The sequence below is a fragment of the Mobula hypostoma genome, chromosome 18, assembly GCF_963921235.1.
Source record: "Mobula hypostoma chromosome 18, sMobHyp1.1, whole genome shotgun sequence".
In the NCBI taxonomy this organism is placed as follows: domain Eukaryota; kingdom Metazoa; phylum Chordata; class Chondrichthyes; order Myliobatiformes; family Myliobatidae; genus Mobula; species Mobula hypostoma.
Window position 1 is genome coordinate 67,321,212 of NC_086114.1, and position 18,957 is coordinate 67,340,168.

General features: G+C 46.3%; 1 protein-coding gene across 2 annotated transcripts in view; it reads left to right on the forward strand.

Moving 5' to 3' along the window:
• The window catches only part of LOC134358613 (leucine-rich repeat and immunoglobulin-like domain-containing nogo receptor-interacting protein 1), a 452,689-nt gene that overhangs the window by 355,418 nt on the left and 78,314 nt on the right, over window positions 1-18,957 (forward strand). Inside the window, exon 3 of one of the 2 annotated variants that reach the window (XM_063071052.1) lies at window positions 4,577-4,665. The gene's annotated coding sequence lies outside the window, so the exon portion shown is untranslated. Of the gene's footprint in view, window positions 1-4,576; window positions 4,666-5,126; window positions 5,169-18,957 lie in introns of those variants that run through there. The other variant, XM_063071054.1, reaches the window with a different exon arrangement.

The window sequence follows — 18,957 nt, forward strand, 5'->3', positions numbered from 1 at the left end:
ATACTTAAGAGGCTTTTAAGAAACGTTAGGACAGGCACATGGATATAAGGAAGATGGGAGGATATAGACAGTGTGGGCAGGAGGCCTTAGTGTTTGGTGCTTTTGAATTCCTTTTTAACTGGTTTGCCACAACATTGTGGGCCAAATGGCCTGTTCCTGAGCTGAACTCTTCTATTTATCTATTTATCTATGTAGCACTGAGTTGACACAATGAAGCATGTCTAATGGTTTGTGCTAATGGGATCAGATGTAATTATATGGATGTAGGGTGATGGAAAGCAAACAATGATTATGTTTTATTGTAACCTGGAGGGAGATGACAAAGGCTCTCTCTTTGATGTGGAGGAAGATGAGAAAGCTTCTCTCTCTTTGATCTAGAGGGAGATGAGAAACTCCCTCTGATCTGGAGGGAGGTAAGAAAGGTTCTCTCTCTGATCTGGAGGGAGGTGAGAAAAACATCTCTCTCTGATCTGGAGGGAGGTGAGAAAGGACCGCTCTCTGATCAGGAGCTTGGAGGTGAGGAGAGTGGAAAGACCTGAGAGGTACTTGGCCATTGCTGGAATTGAACTCATAAACACAAGAGATGCTGTGGACGCTGGAAATCTTGAGCAACAACTACATACAAAATGCAGGAGGTACTGAGGAGTTCAGGCAGCTTCTATGGGCAGGAGTAAACAGTAAACGTTATGGGCACGATCTCCCAGTGGCTGCCCATTTCATTTCAACTTCCCATTCCTGTTCCAACATCTTCAGCTCAATGGCAGATGGGAGAAGGGAGAAAAGCTGGACTGGATAGCTGGAGTCTATGATTATGTTGGCTGCTTTGCCAAAGCAACAAAAAGTGTAGAGAGAGTCCAGGGAGAGGAATCAGGTTCCAAAATCTGCTGAACTATGTCCAAAACTCTCAGAATCACAATCAGGACCAGGTTTATTCCCACTGTCATGAAATCTGTTGTCTTGTGGCAGCAGCACAGTGCAAGAGTAAAATTACTATAAGTTACAATAAATAGGACAAAAGGGGAAATTCTGGGGTGGTGTTCATGGGTTCACTGTCCATTCAGAAATCTCATAGTGGAGGGGAAGAAGCTGCTCCAGAAATGTTGAGTGTGTGTCTTCAGTCTCCTGTGCCCTCTCCTTGACGCGCAGAGGCCACGCGATGGAGCTGACTGAGTTTACAACTTTCTGCAGCTTTTCCAATCCTGTGCAGTGGTCCCTCCATACCAGATGGTGATGCAACCAGTTAGAATGCTCTCGATGGTATATCTGTAGAAATTTGGTACAGTCTTTGGTGACATACCAAATCTCCTCAAATTCAGAATGGAATGTAGCACTGGCCGCTGGTGTCCGGTCAATCTGTGACAAGGAAGAATTAGTCTGAGACCATGTGGACTTGGCAGTACTGAGCAGATTGCACTGGATCACCAGCAGTCCAGAATCAGAACCATTGAGTTATTCCTTTGTGGCTGATTAATTTTCCCTTTCAACGCCACTCTCCTGCCTTCTCCCCATAACCTTTGATACCCAATTAATCAAGAACCTATCAACCTCCGCTTTAAGTATACCCATTGACTTGGCCTTCACAACTGTCTGTGGCAATGAATTCCACAGATCCACCACCCTCTGGCTAAAGACATTCCTCTTCATTTCTGTTCCAAATGGATGTCCCTCTATCTGAATCTGTACCCTCTAGTCCTCGACTCCCCCACTGTAAGAAACATCCTCTTGAAGTTCACCTTATCTAGGCCTTTCGATATTCAATCGTTTTCCATGAGATCCCCCCCTCATTCTTCTAAACTCCAGTGAGTACAGGCCCAGGGCCATCAAATTCTTCTCATATGTTGATCCTTCTATTCCTGGAATCATTCTTGTGAATCTCTTCAAGTCCCTCTCTAAAGCTAGCACATCCTTTCTTAGATAAGAAGCCCAAAACTTCTCTGACTACTCCAGGTGTGGTCTGTCCAGTGTCTTATAAAGACTCAGCAGTGGATTTCCCTTCCGTGACGTATGGTGATATTTACACTGGAATGAGTACCTTAAATTAGCAAGTGTCAAGAGTGTGACTGCTTCTCCACAACAGGACTGTGAGGCACAATTTACAAATTGCTCACGTCCTACAACCTGCCCCATTTCCAGCTTCCCCTTCCCCACGGAGGGTGACAGGATTGTAGAGGGTGTTCACCACAATGAATCTCATCAAACTCCTAATGAAATATAGCTGCTGATGTGCCTTCTTCATAACTGAACCAAATGTCAGAATCAGAATTAGCATCAATCAATATCACTAGCATGTGTTGTGAAATTTATTGTTTGCACGGCGGTACATTGCAATACCTAATAATAGCTTTTATAAACTATGCATTAGAGTAAGAAATATATATAAATTAAAGAAGTAAAGAAAAAGTAGTGAGATACTGTTCATGGGTTCAATGTCCATTCAGAAATCTGATGGCAGAGGGGAAGAAACTATTCCTGAAACTTTGAGTCTTCAAGCTCCTGTAATGAGAAGAGGGCATGTCCTGGGTGATGAGGGTCCTTAATGATGGATGCTGCCTTTTTGAGGCATTGCCTTTTGAAGGTGTCCTCGATGCTGGGGTGGCTAGTACCCATAATGTTGGGCCCGGGGTAGATCCTCAGGGATGTTGATACCCAGGAATGTGAAACTGCTCACCCTTTCCACTGCTGACCGCTGGGTGAAGAGTGGTGCGTGTTCCCTCGACTCCCCCTTCCTGAGGTCCACAGGCAGTTCCCTGGTTTTAGTGCTGTTGAGTCCGAGATTGTTGTTACGGCACCACTGAACAGCACCACGGACAACTGGCCCTTCGCCTGGGTGTGACAGAGCACCTCGTACTCCAGCTGCGTGGCCTGATTGTGAGGCGTTTCCCCCCCACCGTCCCCCACCCACCCCAACCACCAACACTTCCATTACCCAGAACCATTTCCAATTGTCAGATTTTCAGAAATGCTTAAAAACAATGACATCAAAATAAATCACTTCTAAATAATTGATTGGAAAAGTTAGAGGAATAAAAATGAAATTAGGTGGCCAAAACTGGGGCAGTGGGGGGATAATTTTAAGTTGATTGGTGGAAAGTTTAGGAGGGATACGGAGGTCGATCCTTTTTACGCACAGAGAGTGGCGCGTACGTGAAGCACCCTGCCAGTGGTGGTGTTAGAGGCAGCAACACAAGGGGCATTTAAGAAACTTCTAGAGAGGCACATGGATGAAAGAAAAATGGAGGGTTATTTGGGAGGGAAGGGTTAGATTTATCTAGGTTCTAGAGTTGGCCCAGGGTCTGTACTATGTTATAACATCCTGTGTACTATGTTCTGTGTTTAAACATCCGAAAAGTGATCATTAAAAATCTATAGTAAAGCAATGTCTGCATGCCTGGTGGTTGCCAGTGGAACTAAAGTTCAGTATACAGTGCCAGTACCCCTCGCACACTGAGCAGAGCCATTGGCGGGCAGAGAAGGAGGCCATAAGTCGGGCTGGTGCCGCACTGTGAAAGAACTCCCACTCAGCTCCACTTTCCAAACACCCTCACTCCAGCCCGGAGATCTCCAATTCCCTTCCAAAGGCAACCGCTGGCTCTGCTGCCTCTGCCCTTCCCAACACCATCCTCCCGGATCCCAGTGGGAAGAGCATACGTTCAGCCCCAAATGTGATGGCAGAGGGTTGGAGTTTGGAGATTATTCCCAGCGGCTTTGTTCATGACCGTATTGTCATAGGCTGCCAGGAGAATTACCCTTTCACGGCAATAGCTCAGTACATTAGCAGACGAGGACAGATATAAAATAATATAAACTTAAATTAGCATAAATGATACCTAACTTTGACATGCGTAGAGTAACAAACAAGAAACTGAAGAAGCCCAGTGGTTCAGATGTCTCCTGACCTGCTGAGTTCCTCCAGCAGATTGTATGCGACTCCAGATTCCAGCATCTGCTAAGTTCAAGTTAGAGTTTAATTCTCATTCAACCATACATGAACACCCATGAATACAGCCAAACGAAACAGTGTTCCTCTGGTGCCAAGGTGCAAAACACATTAACAACAGTACACAGCATAATGCACGTAGCACATAGCATAAAGAACACATATCGTTATGATTTAGGAAAAAATGTAGAGTCACAATGAGAATAATGATCATAATATAGTCCAAGCCCCTAAGTGACCTGACTGGAGAAATGATGGAAAGTTGTCCTGGTCCAGCTTGTTCTTCCACAGAGCAAACACTGGAGAGCAGCACTGAGCAAACATTGGAGGGCAGTAGCGAGCAAACACTGGAGGGCAGCACTGATGGGAAGGACCAGCCCCCAACCCAAGTATGGATTACAGTGCACACCACAGAGATTCTCTCACATCACCTCGCGTTTCTTCTCCTGGTCAGCTGCAACAGGCAACCCACTCCCGTGTCTTTCCAAGTTTGAGAGTCAGTGCATGTGGATCTTGGTTAATCCACAGTTGGAAGCTATTCCCAAGAAAGAGGAGAGAAGAGTTGGTGATATTTGACCATTGAGAGATGAGAGATCCAGATCCCAGATTCTGATCTAATAATGCCCCTTTCTCTTTCAGTATATGTTTGGAATCACCCACTGTCCTCAGGAGCAGAGGCCACCGACTTGGAGCTGAAGATACCAGCTGTTGGCCAATATTCAGCGCAGGTCAGTGTGACTTTATTCCATCCTTCTAAAACACGACCATCCTTCTCCGTGAGTCACTGCACCCATGTTGTGAGCTGTGGGTGTGTGAAGGGATCATGGGCTCTGAAGGAATGGAGTGGATGATTTGCATTGTTAGAGAAGTGTGTGTGTTCATATAATTAGTGGACCAGGGTGGATTGGGCTGAGTGACTTACTTAAGCTGATCACCCTTACTGGGGCATAGGCTGCTGAGAGTAGCTCACCAGAATCCTCTGTCTTTTCACATTGTCTCCAGGTGTAGCCCATCTTCTTAGTGCATCTTTCCTCTCCCAGGAATGAGGTGTTTGGAGATTCTGCCAGCATTTCTGTAGCTCTGGGATTTACGGGATGAGGTTGCTAGCCCCATGTCCACCCCTCCTCCTTCTGCAGCCGGGCTTGGGATTGTCCTTGGCAGAGGTAACGGTCAGTTACCAGTGGGAAATAAAACCCCTCACCTCTTCAGAGAAAGACCTTCAATGCTTGAGGTGAGTCATACAGGAACAGATCCTTCACTCTACGTGGACCAGTTAGGTCGAATCTAATCAACCATTCAGCTTCAAAGTTCAACGTAAGTTCATTATCAAAGTGCATCTATGTCACCATATGCAACCCTGAGATTCATATTCTTGCAGGCATTCACAGTAAATCCAAGAAGCACAATCAAACAGTTGGTCTGTGCAATCAAGTCAATCAAGATTTGAATAGATCAGCAGTAAGCCGTTAATTACACAATCAAGATTTGAATAGCTCAGACTCAGCAGAAAGCAGCTGATTGGGCAATCGAGGTCAGGTGACCAAACATTTGAAAGGCTCAAACAGATAAATAGAGGGATAGCTCAAGCGAAGCGGCCAGTGCGTGAGTGGGCCAGTGAAGGAGTGGAGCTTTGAGGCTTTGACTCGAGAGGCTTCGATGAGAAGAGGCGGAGGACAAGCTAGCTCGCAGTTAGTTTTTACAATGCCTCCTGAGATGGTGATGTGCCTCTCATGTGAGATGTGGCAGTCTTGGGGGAACTCCCCTCTCCCGCAGAGTCACATCTGCCAGAAGTGCATACGGCTGGGCGATCTGGAAGACCGTGTAAGGAATCTGGAGCAGCAGCTGGATGACCTTCAACTCATAAGGGAGAATGAGGCAGTCATAGATGAGAGCTACAGTGAGGTAGTCACACCTAGGCTGTCGGAAGCAGGTCGTTGGGTGACAGTCAGAGGGAGGAAAGTGAAGGTGAGCAGACAGGTAGTGCAGAGCACCCCTATAGCCATTCCCCTGAATAATAAGTTTACCATCCTGGATACTGTCGGCGGGGACAACCGACCAGGTGTGAACCACGGTGGCAGGGCCTCCGGCACTGAGTCTGACCCTGTGGTGCAGAAGGGTGGGACGGAGAAGAGGAGAGCTGTCATCATTGGAGACTCTATATTCAGGGGAGCAGACAGGAGATTTTGTGGACGTGAGAGGGACACCCGCATGGTTTGTTGCCTCCCGGGTGCCAGGGTCCGGGATGTCTCTGACCGGGTGCACGACATCCTGGTACGAGAGGGAAAGCAACCAGAAGTCGTGAAACATGTTGGGACTAACGACATAGGCGGGAAGCGGGATGAGGTCCTGAAGTGTGAGTTTCGGGAACTAGGCAGAAGGCTGAAGAACAGGACCTCAAGGGTGGCGTTCTCAGGATTGCTGCCAGTGCTACGTGACAGTGATGGTAAGAATTGGAGGAGATGGCAGTTGAATGCGTGGCTGAGGAGTTGGTGCAGGGAGCAGGGTTTTAGATTTTTAGATCATTGGGATCTCTTCTGGGGAAGGTGGGACCTGTACAGATTGGATGGGTTGCACCTGAACTTGAGGGGGAGCAATATCCTTGCAGGTAGGTTCGCTGGCATGGTTCGGGAGGGTTTAACTAATTTACGAGGGGGATGGGACCCAGAGCGATAGAGCAGTGAAAGAAGTGCATGGAGTAAAGCCAGATCTAACATATAGAGAGGCTTTGAGGAAAGAGAAGCAGAATAAACAGTGTAAAGACAGTAAGGTAGAAGGGCTGAAATGTGTGTACCTCAATGCAAGAAGCATCAGGAACAAAGGTGATGAACTGAGAGCTTGGATACATACATGGAATTATGATGTAGTGGCCATTACAGAGACTTGGCTGGCACCAGGGCAGGAATGGGTTCTCGATATTCCTGGATTTCAGTGCTTTAAAAGGGATAGAGAGGGCGGAAAAAGGGGAGGAGGGGAGGCATTACTGGTCAGGGATACTATTACAGCTACAGAAAGGGTGGGTAATGAGTCAGGATCCTCTTTTGAGTCAGTATGGGTGGAAGTCAGGATCAGGAAAGAGCAGTTCCTCTATTGGGAGTATTCTATAGGCCTCCTGGTAGCAGCAGAGGTACAGAGGAGCAGATTGGAGGCAGGTTTCGGAAAGGTGCAAAAATAACAGGGTTGTTATCATGGGTGACTTTAACTTCCATAATATTGATTGGCATCTGATTAGTTCGAAGGGTTTAGATCGGGTAGAATTTGTTAAGTGTGTCCAGGATGGATTCCTGTCACAGTATGTGGACAGGCCGACCAGGGGGAATGTCATACTAGATCTAGTACTAAGTAATGAACCGGGTCAGGTCACAGATCTCTCAGTGGGTGAGCATCTGGGGGACAGTGACCACTGCTCCCTGGCCTTTATAATTATCATGGAAAAAGATAGAATCAAAAAGGACAGGAAAATTTTTAATTGGGGAAAGGCAAATTATGAGGCTATAAGGCTAGAACTTGTGGGTGTGAATTGGGATGATGTTTTTGCGGGGAAATGTACTATGGACATGTGGTCGATGTTTAGAGATCTCTTGCGGGATGTAAGGGATAAATTTGTCCCCATGAGGAAGATAAAGAATGGTAGGGTGAAGGAACCATGGGTGACAAGTGAGGTGGAAAATCTAGTCAGGAGGAAGAAGGCAGCATACATGAGGTTTAGGAAGCAAGGATCAGATGGGTCTATTGAAGAATATAGGGAAGCAAGAAAGGAGCTTAAGAAGGGGCTGAGAAGAGCAAGAAGGGGGCATGAGAAGACCTTGGTGAGTAGGGTAAAGGAAAACCCCAAGGCATTCTTCAATTATGTGAAGACAAAAAGGATGACAGGAGTGAAGGTAGGACTGATTAGAGATAAAGGTGGGAAGATGTGCCTGGAGGCTGTGGAAGTGAGCGAGGTCCTCAATGAATACTTCTCTTCGGTATTCACCAATGAGAGGGAACTTGATGATGGTGAGGACAATATGAGTGAGGTTGATGTTCTGGAGCATGCTGATATTAAGGGAGAGGAGGTGTTGGAGTTGTTAAAATACATTAGGACAGATAAGTCCCCGGGGCCTGATGGAATATTCCCCAGGCTGCTCCACGAGGCGAGAGAAGAGATTGCTGAGCCTCTGGCTAGGATCTTTATGTCCTCGTTGTCCACGGGAATGGTACCGGAGGATTGGAGGGAGGCGAATGTTGTTCCCTTGTTCAAAAAAGGTAGTAGGGATAGTCCGGGTAATTATAAACCAGTGAGCCTTACGTCTGTGGTGGGAAAGCTGTTGGAAAAGATTCTTAGAGATAGGATCTATAGGCATTTAGAGAATCATGGTCTGATCAGGGACAATCAGCATGGCTTTGTGAAGGGCAGATCGTGTCTAACAAGCCTGATAGAGTTCTTTGAGGAGGTGACCAGGCATATAGATGAGGGTAGTGCAGTGGATGTGATCTATATGGATTTTAGTAAGGCATTTGACAAGGTTCCACACGGTAGGCTTATTCAGAAAGTTAGAAGGCATGGGATCCAGGGAAGTTTGGGGCCAGGTGGATTCAGAATTGGCTTGCCTGCAGAAGGCAGAGGGTGGTGGTGGAGGGAGTACATTCAGATTGGAGGATTGTGACTAGTGGTGTCCCACAAGGATCTGTTCTGGGACCTCTACTTTTTGTGATTTTTATTAACGACCTGGATGTGGGGGTAGAAGGGTGGGTTGGCAAGTTTGCAGACGACACAAAGGTTGGTGGTGTTGTAGATAGTGTAGAGGATTGTCAAAGATTGCAGAGAGACATTGATAGGATGCAGAAGTGGGCTGAGAAGTGGCAGATGGAGTTCAACCCGGAGAAATGTGAGGTGGTACACTTTGGAAGGACAAACTCCAAGGCAGAGTACAAAGTAAATGGCAGGATACTTGGTAGTGTGGAGGAGCAGAGGGCTCTCGGGTACATGTCCACAGATCCCTGAAAGTTGCCTCACAGGTGGATAGGGTAGTTAAGAAAGCTTATGGGGTGTTAGCTTTCATAAGTCGAGGGATAGAGTTTAAGAGTCGCGATGTAATGATGCAACTCTATAAAACTCTGGTTAGGCCACACTTGGAGTATTGTGTCCAGTTCTGGTCACCTCACTATAGGAAGGATGTGGAAGCATTGGAAAGGGTTCAGAGGAGATTTACCAGGATGCTGCCTGGTTTAGAGAGTATGCATTATGTTCAGAGATTAAGGGAGCTAGGGCTTTACTCTTTGGAGAGAAGGAGGATGAGAGGAGACATGATAGAGGTGTACAAGATAATAAGAGGAATAGATAGAGTGGATAGCCAGCGCCTCTTCCCCAGGGCACCACTGCTCAATACAAGAGGACATGGCTTTAAGGTAAGGGGTGGGAAGTTCAAGGGGGATATTAGAGGAAGGTTTTTTACTCAGAGAGTGGTTGGTGCGTGGAATGCACTGCCTGAGTCAGTGGTGGAGGCAGATACACTCGTGAAGTTTAAGAGACTACTAGACAGGTATATGGAGGAATCTAAGGTAGGGGCTTATATGGGAGGCAGGGTTTGAGGGTCGGCACAACGTTGTGGGCCGAAGGGCCTGTGTTGTGCTGTACTATTCTATGTTTCTATGTTAAACCATTGGAAACCACACCCAACAGGACAGAAAACAGCCACCGTGCAAAAGACAACAAACTGTGCAAATACAAAACAAAGAGTAATGAATATCGAGAACATGAGTTGAAGAACTCTTGAAAGTGAGTCGATTGATTGAGGGAACAGTTCAGTGATGGGGCAAGCAAAGTTGAGTGAAGTTATCCCCTCTGGTTCGAGAGATTGATGGTTGAGGGGGAGTAATGTTGCTGAACATGATGGTGTGGCTCTTAAGGCTTTTGTACCCTGTTCCTGAAGGCAGCAGCAAGAAGAGAGCATGTTCTGGATGGTGGGGATCCTTGATGATGGATGCTGTTTTCCTGCAACAACATTCCTTATAAATGTACTTAATGGTGGGAAGGGCTTTACCTGTGATGGACTGGGCTGTATCCATTACTTTTAGTAGGATTTTAAGTTCAAGAGCATTGGTGATGCAACCAATCAGTATATTCTCCAGCACACATCTATAGAACTTTGTCAAAGTTTTAGATTACATGCCGAATTTTCACAAACTTCTAAGGAAGTAGAAGCATTGCCGTGGTTTCTTTACAATTACACTTACGTGCTGGGCCCAGGACAGGTACTCTGAAATATTAACCCCTAGGAATTTAAAGTTGCTGAGCCTGTCCGTCTCTGAACCTCTGATACAGACCTGCTCATGGAATTCCAGGTTCCTCCTCCTGAAGACAATAATCAGCTCCTTGGTCTTGCTGACATTGAGTGAGAGGTTGTTGTTGTGGCACCACTCAGCCGGATTTTCAATCTCTGCCCTCTATGCTGATTTGATTCAGCCTATGACAGTGGTGTTGTCAGCAAACTTGAGTATGGCATTGGAGCTGTGTTTGGCTGCACAGTCATAGGTATAAAGCCATTAGAGAAGAGGTCTAAGCGCACAGCCTTGCAGTACATCTGTGATGATGGAAATTGTGAAGGAGATGTTGTTGCCAATCCGAACTGACTGGGGTCTGCAAGTGAGAAAATCGAGGATCCAATTGCACAAGGAGGTATTGAGGCCAAGGTTGTGAAGCTTATTGATTAGCTTTGAGAGGATGATAGCATTGAATGCTGAGCTGTAGTTGATAAAGAGCATCCTGATGGATGTATCTTTGCTGTCCAGATGTTCCAGGGTTGAATGAAGAGCAGTGAGATGGCATCTGCTGTGGACCTGTTGTGCCAGTAGGCAAATTGGAGCAGATCCAAGTCACTTCAGGCGTGAGTTGATATGTTTTATCACCAACCCCTCAAAACACTTAATCACTGTGGACGTAAGTGCTACTGGGTGATAGTCACTGAGGCAGGTCACCATGCTCTTCTTGGGCACCGGTATTATTGAAGCCTGTTTGAAGCAGGTGAGTACTACACACTGCTGAACCAAGAGGTTAAAGATCTTAGAGAACACTCCCACCGATTGATCAGCACAGATCTTTAGTACTTGACCAGTAGTCCATCTGGGCAGGATGCTTTTTGTGGGTTCACCCTCCTGAAGGATGCTTTCATGTTGGCCTCAGATTCTGAAATCACGGGTTCCTCAGGGGTTGAGCAAACTCCTGAAGGTTTCTCCATGCTTTGACAGTCAAAGTGAGTATAGAAGACATTGAACTCATCTGGACGTGAAGCCCTGTTGTTAACTCTTGTCGCTGGGTCTCACTTTGTTGGAAGTGATAGCATTCAAGCTCTACCACAGCTATTGCGCAACCATCAGTGACACGTTTGGTCCAGAATTGCCATTTCGCACGTGGGATGGCTCTCTGGAGATCGTACCTGGACCTCTTGATTCTTACTTGGTCACCAGACCTGAATGCTACTGACCTGGCCCTCAGCAGATTGGGGATCTCATGGTTCATCCAGGGCTTTTGGTTGGGGAAGACTCTGAATGATTTTGTAGGGACCCACTCATTTACAACTGTTTTTATAAAGTCCATCACAGCCATGGTGTATTCAAGCAACACACATCAAAGTTGCTGGTGAACGCAGCAGGCCAGGCAGCATCTCTAGGAAGAGGTGCAGTCGACATTTCCGGCCGAGACCCTTCGTCAGGACTAACTGAAGGAAGAATGAGTAAGGGATTTGAAACTTGGAGGGAGAGGGGGAGGGGGAGATCCAAAATGATAGGAGAAGACAGGAGGGGGCGGGATGGAGCCAAGAGCTGGACAGGTGATAGGCAAAAGGGATACGAGAGGATCATGGGACAGGAGGTCCGGGAAGAAAGACAGGGGTGGGAGGGACCCAGAGGATGGGCAAGGGGTATATTCAGAGGGACAGAGGGAGAAAAAGGAGAGTGAGAGAAAGAATTTCCCGGACCTCCTGTCCCATGATCCTCTCGTATCCCTTTTGCCTATCACCAGTCCAGCTCTTGGCTCCATCCCTCCCCCTCCTGTCTTCTCCTATCATTTTGGATCTCCCCCTCACCCTCCAACTTTCAAATCCCTTACTCATTCTTCCTTCAGTTAGTCCTGACGAAGGGTCTCGGCCTGAAACGTCGACTGCACCTCTTCCTACAGATGGTGCCTGGCCTGCTGTGTTCACCAGCAACTTTTATGTGTGTTGCTTGAATTTCCAGCATCTGCATAATTCCTGTTGTCATGGTGTATTCATTCAGGTCTTCTGATGGGGCCTCAAACACAGCCCAGTACACCAACTCGAAGCAATCCTGTAGCCATCCCTCTGCCTCCCACAATCACCGCTTTGCTGTCGTTATCTCTGGAGCCTTGCTCTTTAGCCTCTGCCCGTTTGCAGGTAGGAGGACAGCCAGGTAATTAGATTACCCAAATTGTGGTCCAGGCATGGAACAGTAGACATTCCTTATTGTATAGCAGTGGTCAAGTGTGTGGGAACCCCTGATGCCGCGGGTTATATACTGATAATTGGGAAGAAATTTTTTCAAACAAGTCTGATGTAAGTTCTTGACTATAATTTGAAATTCACTGGGATGGGATAGTTCTTGTTTGATGAAGGCATCGTTCAATATCTCAAGTGCCTGATTAAGGGTTTTGGCGGTATGTAATCTGAAGGAGAACTCTCTTGGTGGGTAAAGCAGTGGACACTTAATCGTTAGATGCTCCAGATCAGGGGAACAAGATGGCAAGCCAACTGCGACCGAGCACCACAAAGAGTTTATCATGAAACACAGACTTCCCACCTTTTGCCTTCTCTGAATCAGCAGTCCAGTCCATCCTGTTTATCATGAAGCTCTCAAGACTTTGATGTATCTGGCATTTCCAGAGTGAGCCATGTCTCCATGAAACTCAGGACAAAGCAATTCCTCATTTCCCTCTGATACAGCAATCTTGCCCTTCTGCCCACAATCTTGTTCTCCAGTAAATGCATTTTCTCACAAGATGTTGGGCATAGGGAGTTTCATTCCTCTGCATTTCGGCTTGGCTTGGAGTCCTCCCCTCCTCCCTCTCTTCCGGCCATGGTGATGTACCTTCATCCACTAAAAGGTGTTGTACTTGTACACCGAGTCCTTCAGAAAGTCATGAAATTGCTAGTCCATTAAGACAATTCAAAAGTACGTTATCTAAAGGAAAGTTACAGTCTGCAGATCACAATGAGAGTAATTCAGAAGTATATTTAGAAGTTCTATAAGCTGCCCACAACATGCCACGGTGGTTCACCAGCGCCATCTTGCATCTGTGTCATGTGGCAGTAACTCAATGCATTAAAGCATGCAAACACCTTCAAGTGGTTCAGACCAAACATCACAATGGGGAAGAAATGTGATATAAGTGACATTGACCATCAAATAATTGTTGGTGCCATGCAGGGTGGCTTGAGTGTCTCAGAAACTGCTAATCTCTTGGAATTCTCATGCACAACAGTCTCTAGAGTTTGCAGAGAATGCTGTGAAAAATTAAAAATAAACATCCACTGAGCAACAGTTCTGTGGGTGGAATGCCTTGTTAATGAGAGCGTTCAGAGGAGAATAGCCAGTCTGGTTCAAGCTGACAGGAAGGAGACAGCAACCCAAATAATCATGCGTTATGACGCTGGTGTGCAAGAGAGTATCTCCAAAAGCACAACATGTTGAACTTTAAAGTGGATGGGCTACAGCAGCAGAAGACTACGAACATACACTCAGCGGCCATGTCATTCGGCAGTGCCTATTAAAGTACATATCACCGAATAAAGCTGCCAGTGAGTGTATGTCGTGAAATGTGTGTTGTGTTGTGGCAGCAGTTACAAAATTAAATGCAGAGTGCGAAAGAGGAATAATGAGGTATGTTACTGGGTTCATGGACTGTACAGGTACCTTCTGGTGGAGGGGAAGACAGTGAGTATGTGTCCTCAGGCGCCTGCTGTCACCGTGGTTCAGACATGGCCCAAGTCCAGAGCGAGAGACACTGAAGCAGATCGATAGTTCACAGACTTTAATGCAAACAGTATTAAAGGGAAAAGAAAACAATAAACGATAGGCCAAACAGGGCTGTTAACTAAAACTCTCAAATGGAAAACAAAGCCTACACTGCGGCTGAAAAACGAATAAAACGAATACTGCTAGTCTTCAGAGTCAGTTGACTCGACAGTCCGGTTTCTCAGGCAAGGCAGAATGCAAACAGGCAGCGAAGCGTTGCTGTGTCCAAGTCTCGACCAATACTACAATAGAACGAATGGAGTTAAATTCTATCACAACGAAATAATAATTAGCTGACACGTGCATATTCACAAGAAAAATTGCCATTTCTACTGTGCTGCTGAATCCGTGGTTGCGACAGGGACCCCCTCTCTAGGTGCAGCCCTGAGGTACCACAGACCTGTATCTGCAGGAAGCCCCAGGACTTGTCCAAGATGTCCTTCAGTGATGCTGGTAAGTAAGTACCATGGTATGCACTGCTAATATCGGAGCCAAAGACTCCCACGTAGAGACAGAAACAAGAGCTTTTACAGAGGTAGCTCAACCGAGTGACACCATGAGACAGATCATTCTCAGAATGAGGACCCTCCGATTGGTGCTAATTGGACATCTGCTTCAATAAAACTAACACAGTATCCCTCAGCCTATCAAAATAAACTTAAACTTAAACAGAAAGCACCAGGAAACCGCATTGCAAAGAGCGAGTCGCTCGAGAAATACACAAGGAACTTTTAAATCATTACTAACTGTTGTTAAGCAACAATTAAGCAATCCAGGTGCTCTAAAAACCTCAGAGCCCAATGCTCTCTGATGCCCTACACAGGCCTGAAGTAGTCACTACAGGATCCCCCTCCCTATAGCTAGCACCTGATGGCCCTGGAAGACCTGAAAACTCGAGATCCAGGAATGACTCGGGAGACCTGGGAAACTTGAGGGAGGCATGGGGAACTCGAGAGGCAGGGAGACTTGGGAATCCAGAAAGACTGAGACCTGGGAACCCCAACAGACTGAGAGACTGGGGAATCCTGAGGGGCCTGGGAACCCCAACAGACTGAGATCAAGAAACCTCAGGCGGAACCAAGAGGGAAGCTTGAGAGTCCTCAAGATGGGGAGGACATTGAAGAACCCTAAACTCATTGAATAAGCCTTGGAAACAATAGGAAAAATAAAAACCTTGGGAACATAGAGAAAAGTCCTTGAGAAACCTTGAAAACATGAAACTTGAAACCTAGAGAAGGAACCTTTTCAAATCTTGCTCAGTGTTTTATCTTTCACGATTTTTCCAGAGGCAGTTAGGATATACTCTCAATTTTACAGATCAAGACAGCAGAGATAGGTTTCTTTCATCACTAAGCTAACTGGTCCTCTGTAGATCTGTTTAATTTGCTACATGAAAGTTCAATTTTCCCAGTCTGTTCCATGACTTTCATCTAGAGGTTAAAAATACTCTTGATAGAGTTACTTTACTCATGTATTTGCACACTCTAGCCAGAGATCAGCTTTTGGAGTAGGGCTCTTCCAGAATTTACAATATTGACTTGAATGATGATTTGTTGAATCAATTGAAAAGCTTGCTAGAAGCGCTCATTTTTTTTTATGCAGACCTGAGTCACGGGACCACAATGCTGGGAACCTGGGTTCTTGTGATTTGAAAAGCTTGGGATGGATACTGGAGAAACTCAATGTAGACTAGAGAAGCTCAGTATGTAGACTCGGTACTCTCGGAATGTAGAGTCAGGACTTGCACTGAGAATAGAAGGCACCCTATACTCATGCCACCAATGTCAAAACGTCACCGTTCAAACTTTGCTGGGTTGGCAAGATCATTCTGTCATGCTGAGACAGAAACAATAGAAATTCCAAAGGAACATTGTCTCGACTAATCACTCTGACCAATGAATCTCATCTCCACCCTCACTCACTCTCTCCCTCCACCCCCCCCCCATCTTTGTGTGGTCGAGACTTGCTGTCACCGTGGTTCGGATATGGCCCAAGTGCGGAGTGAGAGATACAGAAGCAGGTTGATAGTTCACAGACTTTAATGCAAACACTGTGAAAGGGAAAAGAAAACAATAAACGATAGGCCAAACAGTGCTAACTAAAACTCTCAAATGGAAAATGGAGCCTACACTGTGGCTGAAAAGGACAACTAACAATAAAACGAATACTGCTACTGTTCAGAGTCAGTTGACTTGACAGTCCAATTTCTCAGGCAAGGCCAAATGCAAGCAGGCAGCGAAGCATTGGCTGTGTCCAAGTCTCAACAAATACTATGACAGAATGAATGGAGTTAAATACTATCACAATGAAGTAATAATTAGCTGACACATGCATATTCACAGTGCAATCGACGAATCTCCCGCACTGCCAAATCCATGGTTGTGATATCTGTACCTCCTCCTCGACGGTAGCAATGAGAGACAGGAAGTCCTGGGTGGGGAGGATCCTGGTGTTGTCCCGCTGACTGCCCGTGCTTTACAGCACACAATCAGGACTGCATTTTGGGATGTCAAATGCATAAACAGCAGGGACTTCAGGCCTCAGGGACGCTGATGTACAAAAGGCACTTGGATGCAAAGATAATGACACAGGTGGATGGGACAGAACTTTTGCTACTTAGGAAGCTGGGTGACATCAGATGGCAGGTGCAACATGGACATCAAAAGAAGAATAGGGATGGTAAAAGACACCTTTACGAGAATGAAGAGTATACTGACCAATACTAAACTAGGCATAACAACCCACCTCAGAGTACTGAAATGTTACGTTTATCCAGTTATGTTACATGGCTCAGAATGTTGGACAATATCTAGTAACATGAGGAAATGAATTGTAGCAGCAGAGATGTGGTTTTTGAGGAGGATGCAAAGAATATCATGGATGAAATGAATATCTAACGAGGACGTCGTGGACAGAGCAAACACAAAAAGAGAAATAATGTATGAGATCATGAAAAGGCAATGTAACTTCATTGGACATGTGATTAGGAAAGAACAGTTAGAATGCACGATAATTATGGGAAAGGTTGAAGGGAAGAAAGCAAGAGGAAGACAAAGACAAATGATGATGGAGACAGCAGCCAGAGAACTGGAAATGAATACCAATGAATTGATCCACTTGACCCGAAACAGGAGTGTGTGGGCCATGGCAGTCAAAGCTCAAACTGGGCACGGCACCCGATGATGATAATGATGATGGATAGGGCGGCCCTTTCCCTGCCTCTCTACTCCTCTACCCACTCACCCCACTTTCCCTATCTCTTTATCCCCTCACCACTCTCATTCTATTCCCCTCATTCCCTCCCTTATGCACACTCTCTCTCTCTTTACCCACTCTCTTCCTCTTTCTCATCTCCTCTCTTCCCTCCCTCTATCTCTGCCCACTCAAAAGTCAAAGTAAATTTATTATCGAAGTACATATCTGTTACTGGTATATGCTACCTTGAGATTTATTTTTGCAGTCACTTACAGAAAAATAGAGAGAGTCAATAAAATTCATGAAAAACAATACATAATGACTGACAAACAACCAGTGTGTAAAAGATGTCAAATAGCGCAAATAAGATAAAACTGAGAACTTGAGTTGCAGAGACCTTGAAGATAAGTCTGTAGGTTGTGGAATCAGTGAGGAGTTGAGGTGAGTGAAGTTGTCCCGGCCGGTTCAGGAGCCCGGTGGTGGAGGAGTAGTAACCTCCTGAATCTGGTGGTGAGGGACCAAAGGCCCCTATGCCTCTTGCCCGATGACAGTAACGGGGAAGTAGCATGGCCGGGGGGAGGGATGGTCCTGGTGATGGATGCTGCTTTCATGTGGATGTAGATGGACTCAATGGTGGGGAGGATTTCCCTCTGATTGACTTGCCAGTATCTACCACTTTTTCAAGTCTTTTCCATTCCTGGGCATTTGGTTTCCATACCAGGCTATGATGCTACCAGTCAGGACACTCTCCACTCTGTATCTATAGAAGTTTACCAAGTTTTAGGTGTCATGCTGAATCTTCACAAACTTCTAATGAAGTAGAGGAGCTCTCGTGCCTTCTTTGTGTTGGTATTTACGTGCTGGGCCCAGGGCAGATCCAACCCCAAGAAATTTAAAGCTGCTGACCCTCTCCATCTCCATTCCCTAATGGGACTGACTCATGGACCTCCAGCTTCTTCCTCCTGTAGTCAACAATCAGCTCTTTGGCTTTGTTGACGTTCAGTGAGAGTTTGTTGTTGTGGTACCACTCAACCGGATTTTCAATCTCCCTTCTATATGTTGATTTGTCACCACCTTCAATTCATCCAACAACAGATGTAAGCTTAGCATTGGAGCTGTGCTTAGCCTCACAGGCATAAGTGTACAGCGAGTAGAACAGAGGATGAGCATGTGGCCCTGCGCTGCAGCTGTGCTGATGATGATTGTGGAGACATGGAGGATCCAGTTGCACAAGGAGCTACTGAGGCTTCCCTTACTCCATTTGCTCACCCAAACAGAGGGGTGACCACACTGTCCAGGATCATCCTTGGGTAAACACTCAGCTGAGGATGGGCTGTGGGCCCAGCTCAGAGTCTGAACCTCATGTCTCTGTTGTTGATCTGCACAGTGCCCTCTCCTCTTCCCTGCCCACTCTCACTTGTTCCTTCCCCATTCCTCCTCTCTCCTCTCTTTCCCTGCCCCTCTCCCCTGCCACTGTCTGAAAGGAGTTTGCACATTCTTCCTGTGACTGCAGGGGTTTCCTCTGGGTGATCTGATTTCCTCCCACATTCTAAAGATGTACGGGTTAGGGTTAATAAGCTGAGGGCGTGCTATGGTGTCATTATGGGCTGCCCCAGCACATCCTCGGACAATGTTGGTTATTGACACAACTGATTCCTTTCACTGTGTGTTTCGATGTTCATGTAACAAAGCTGATCTTCATCCTGGATCCAGGTGAAGCGAGGTGACAGTCAGATGAGGAGGGAAGAGTGGGAACAGCAACAGAGGCTGGGAGGGGTCCAATAGGTGAGGGTCTCCATGGTGTCTGAGTAACAAACCAG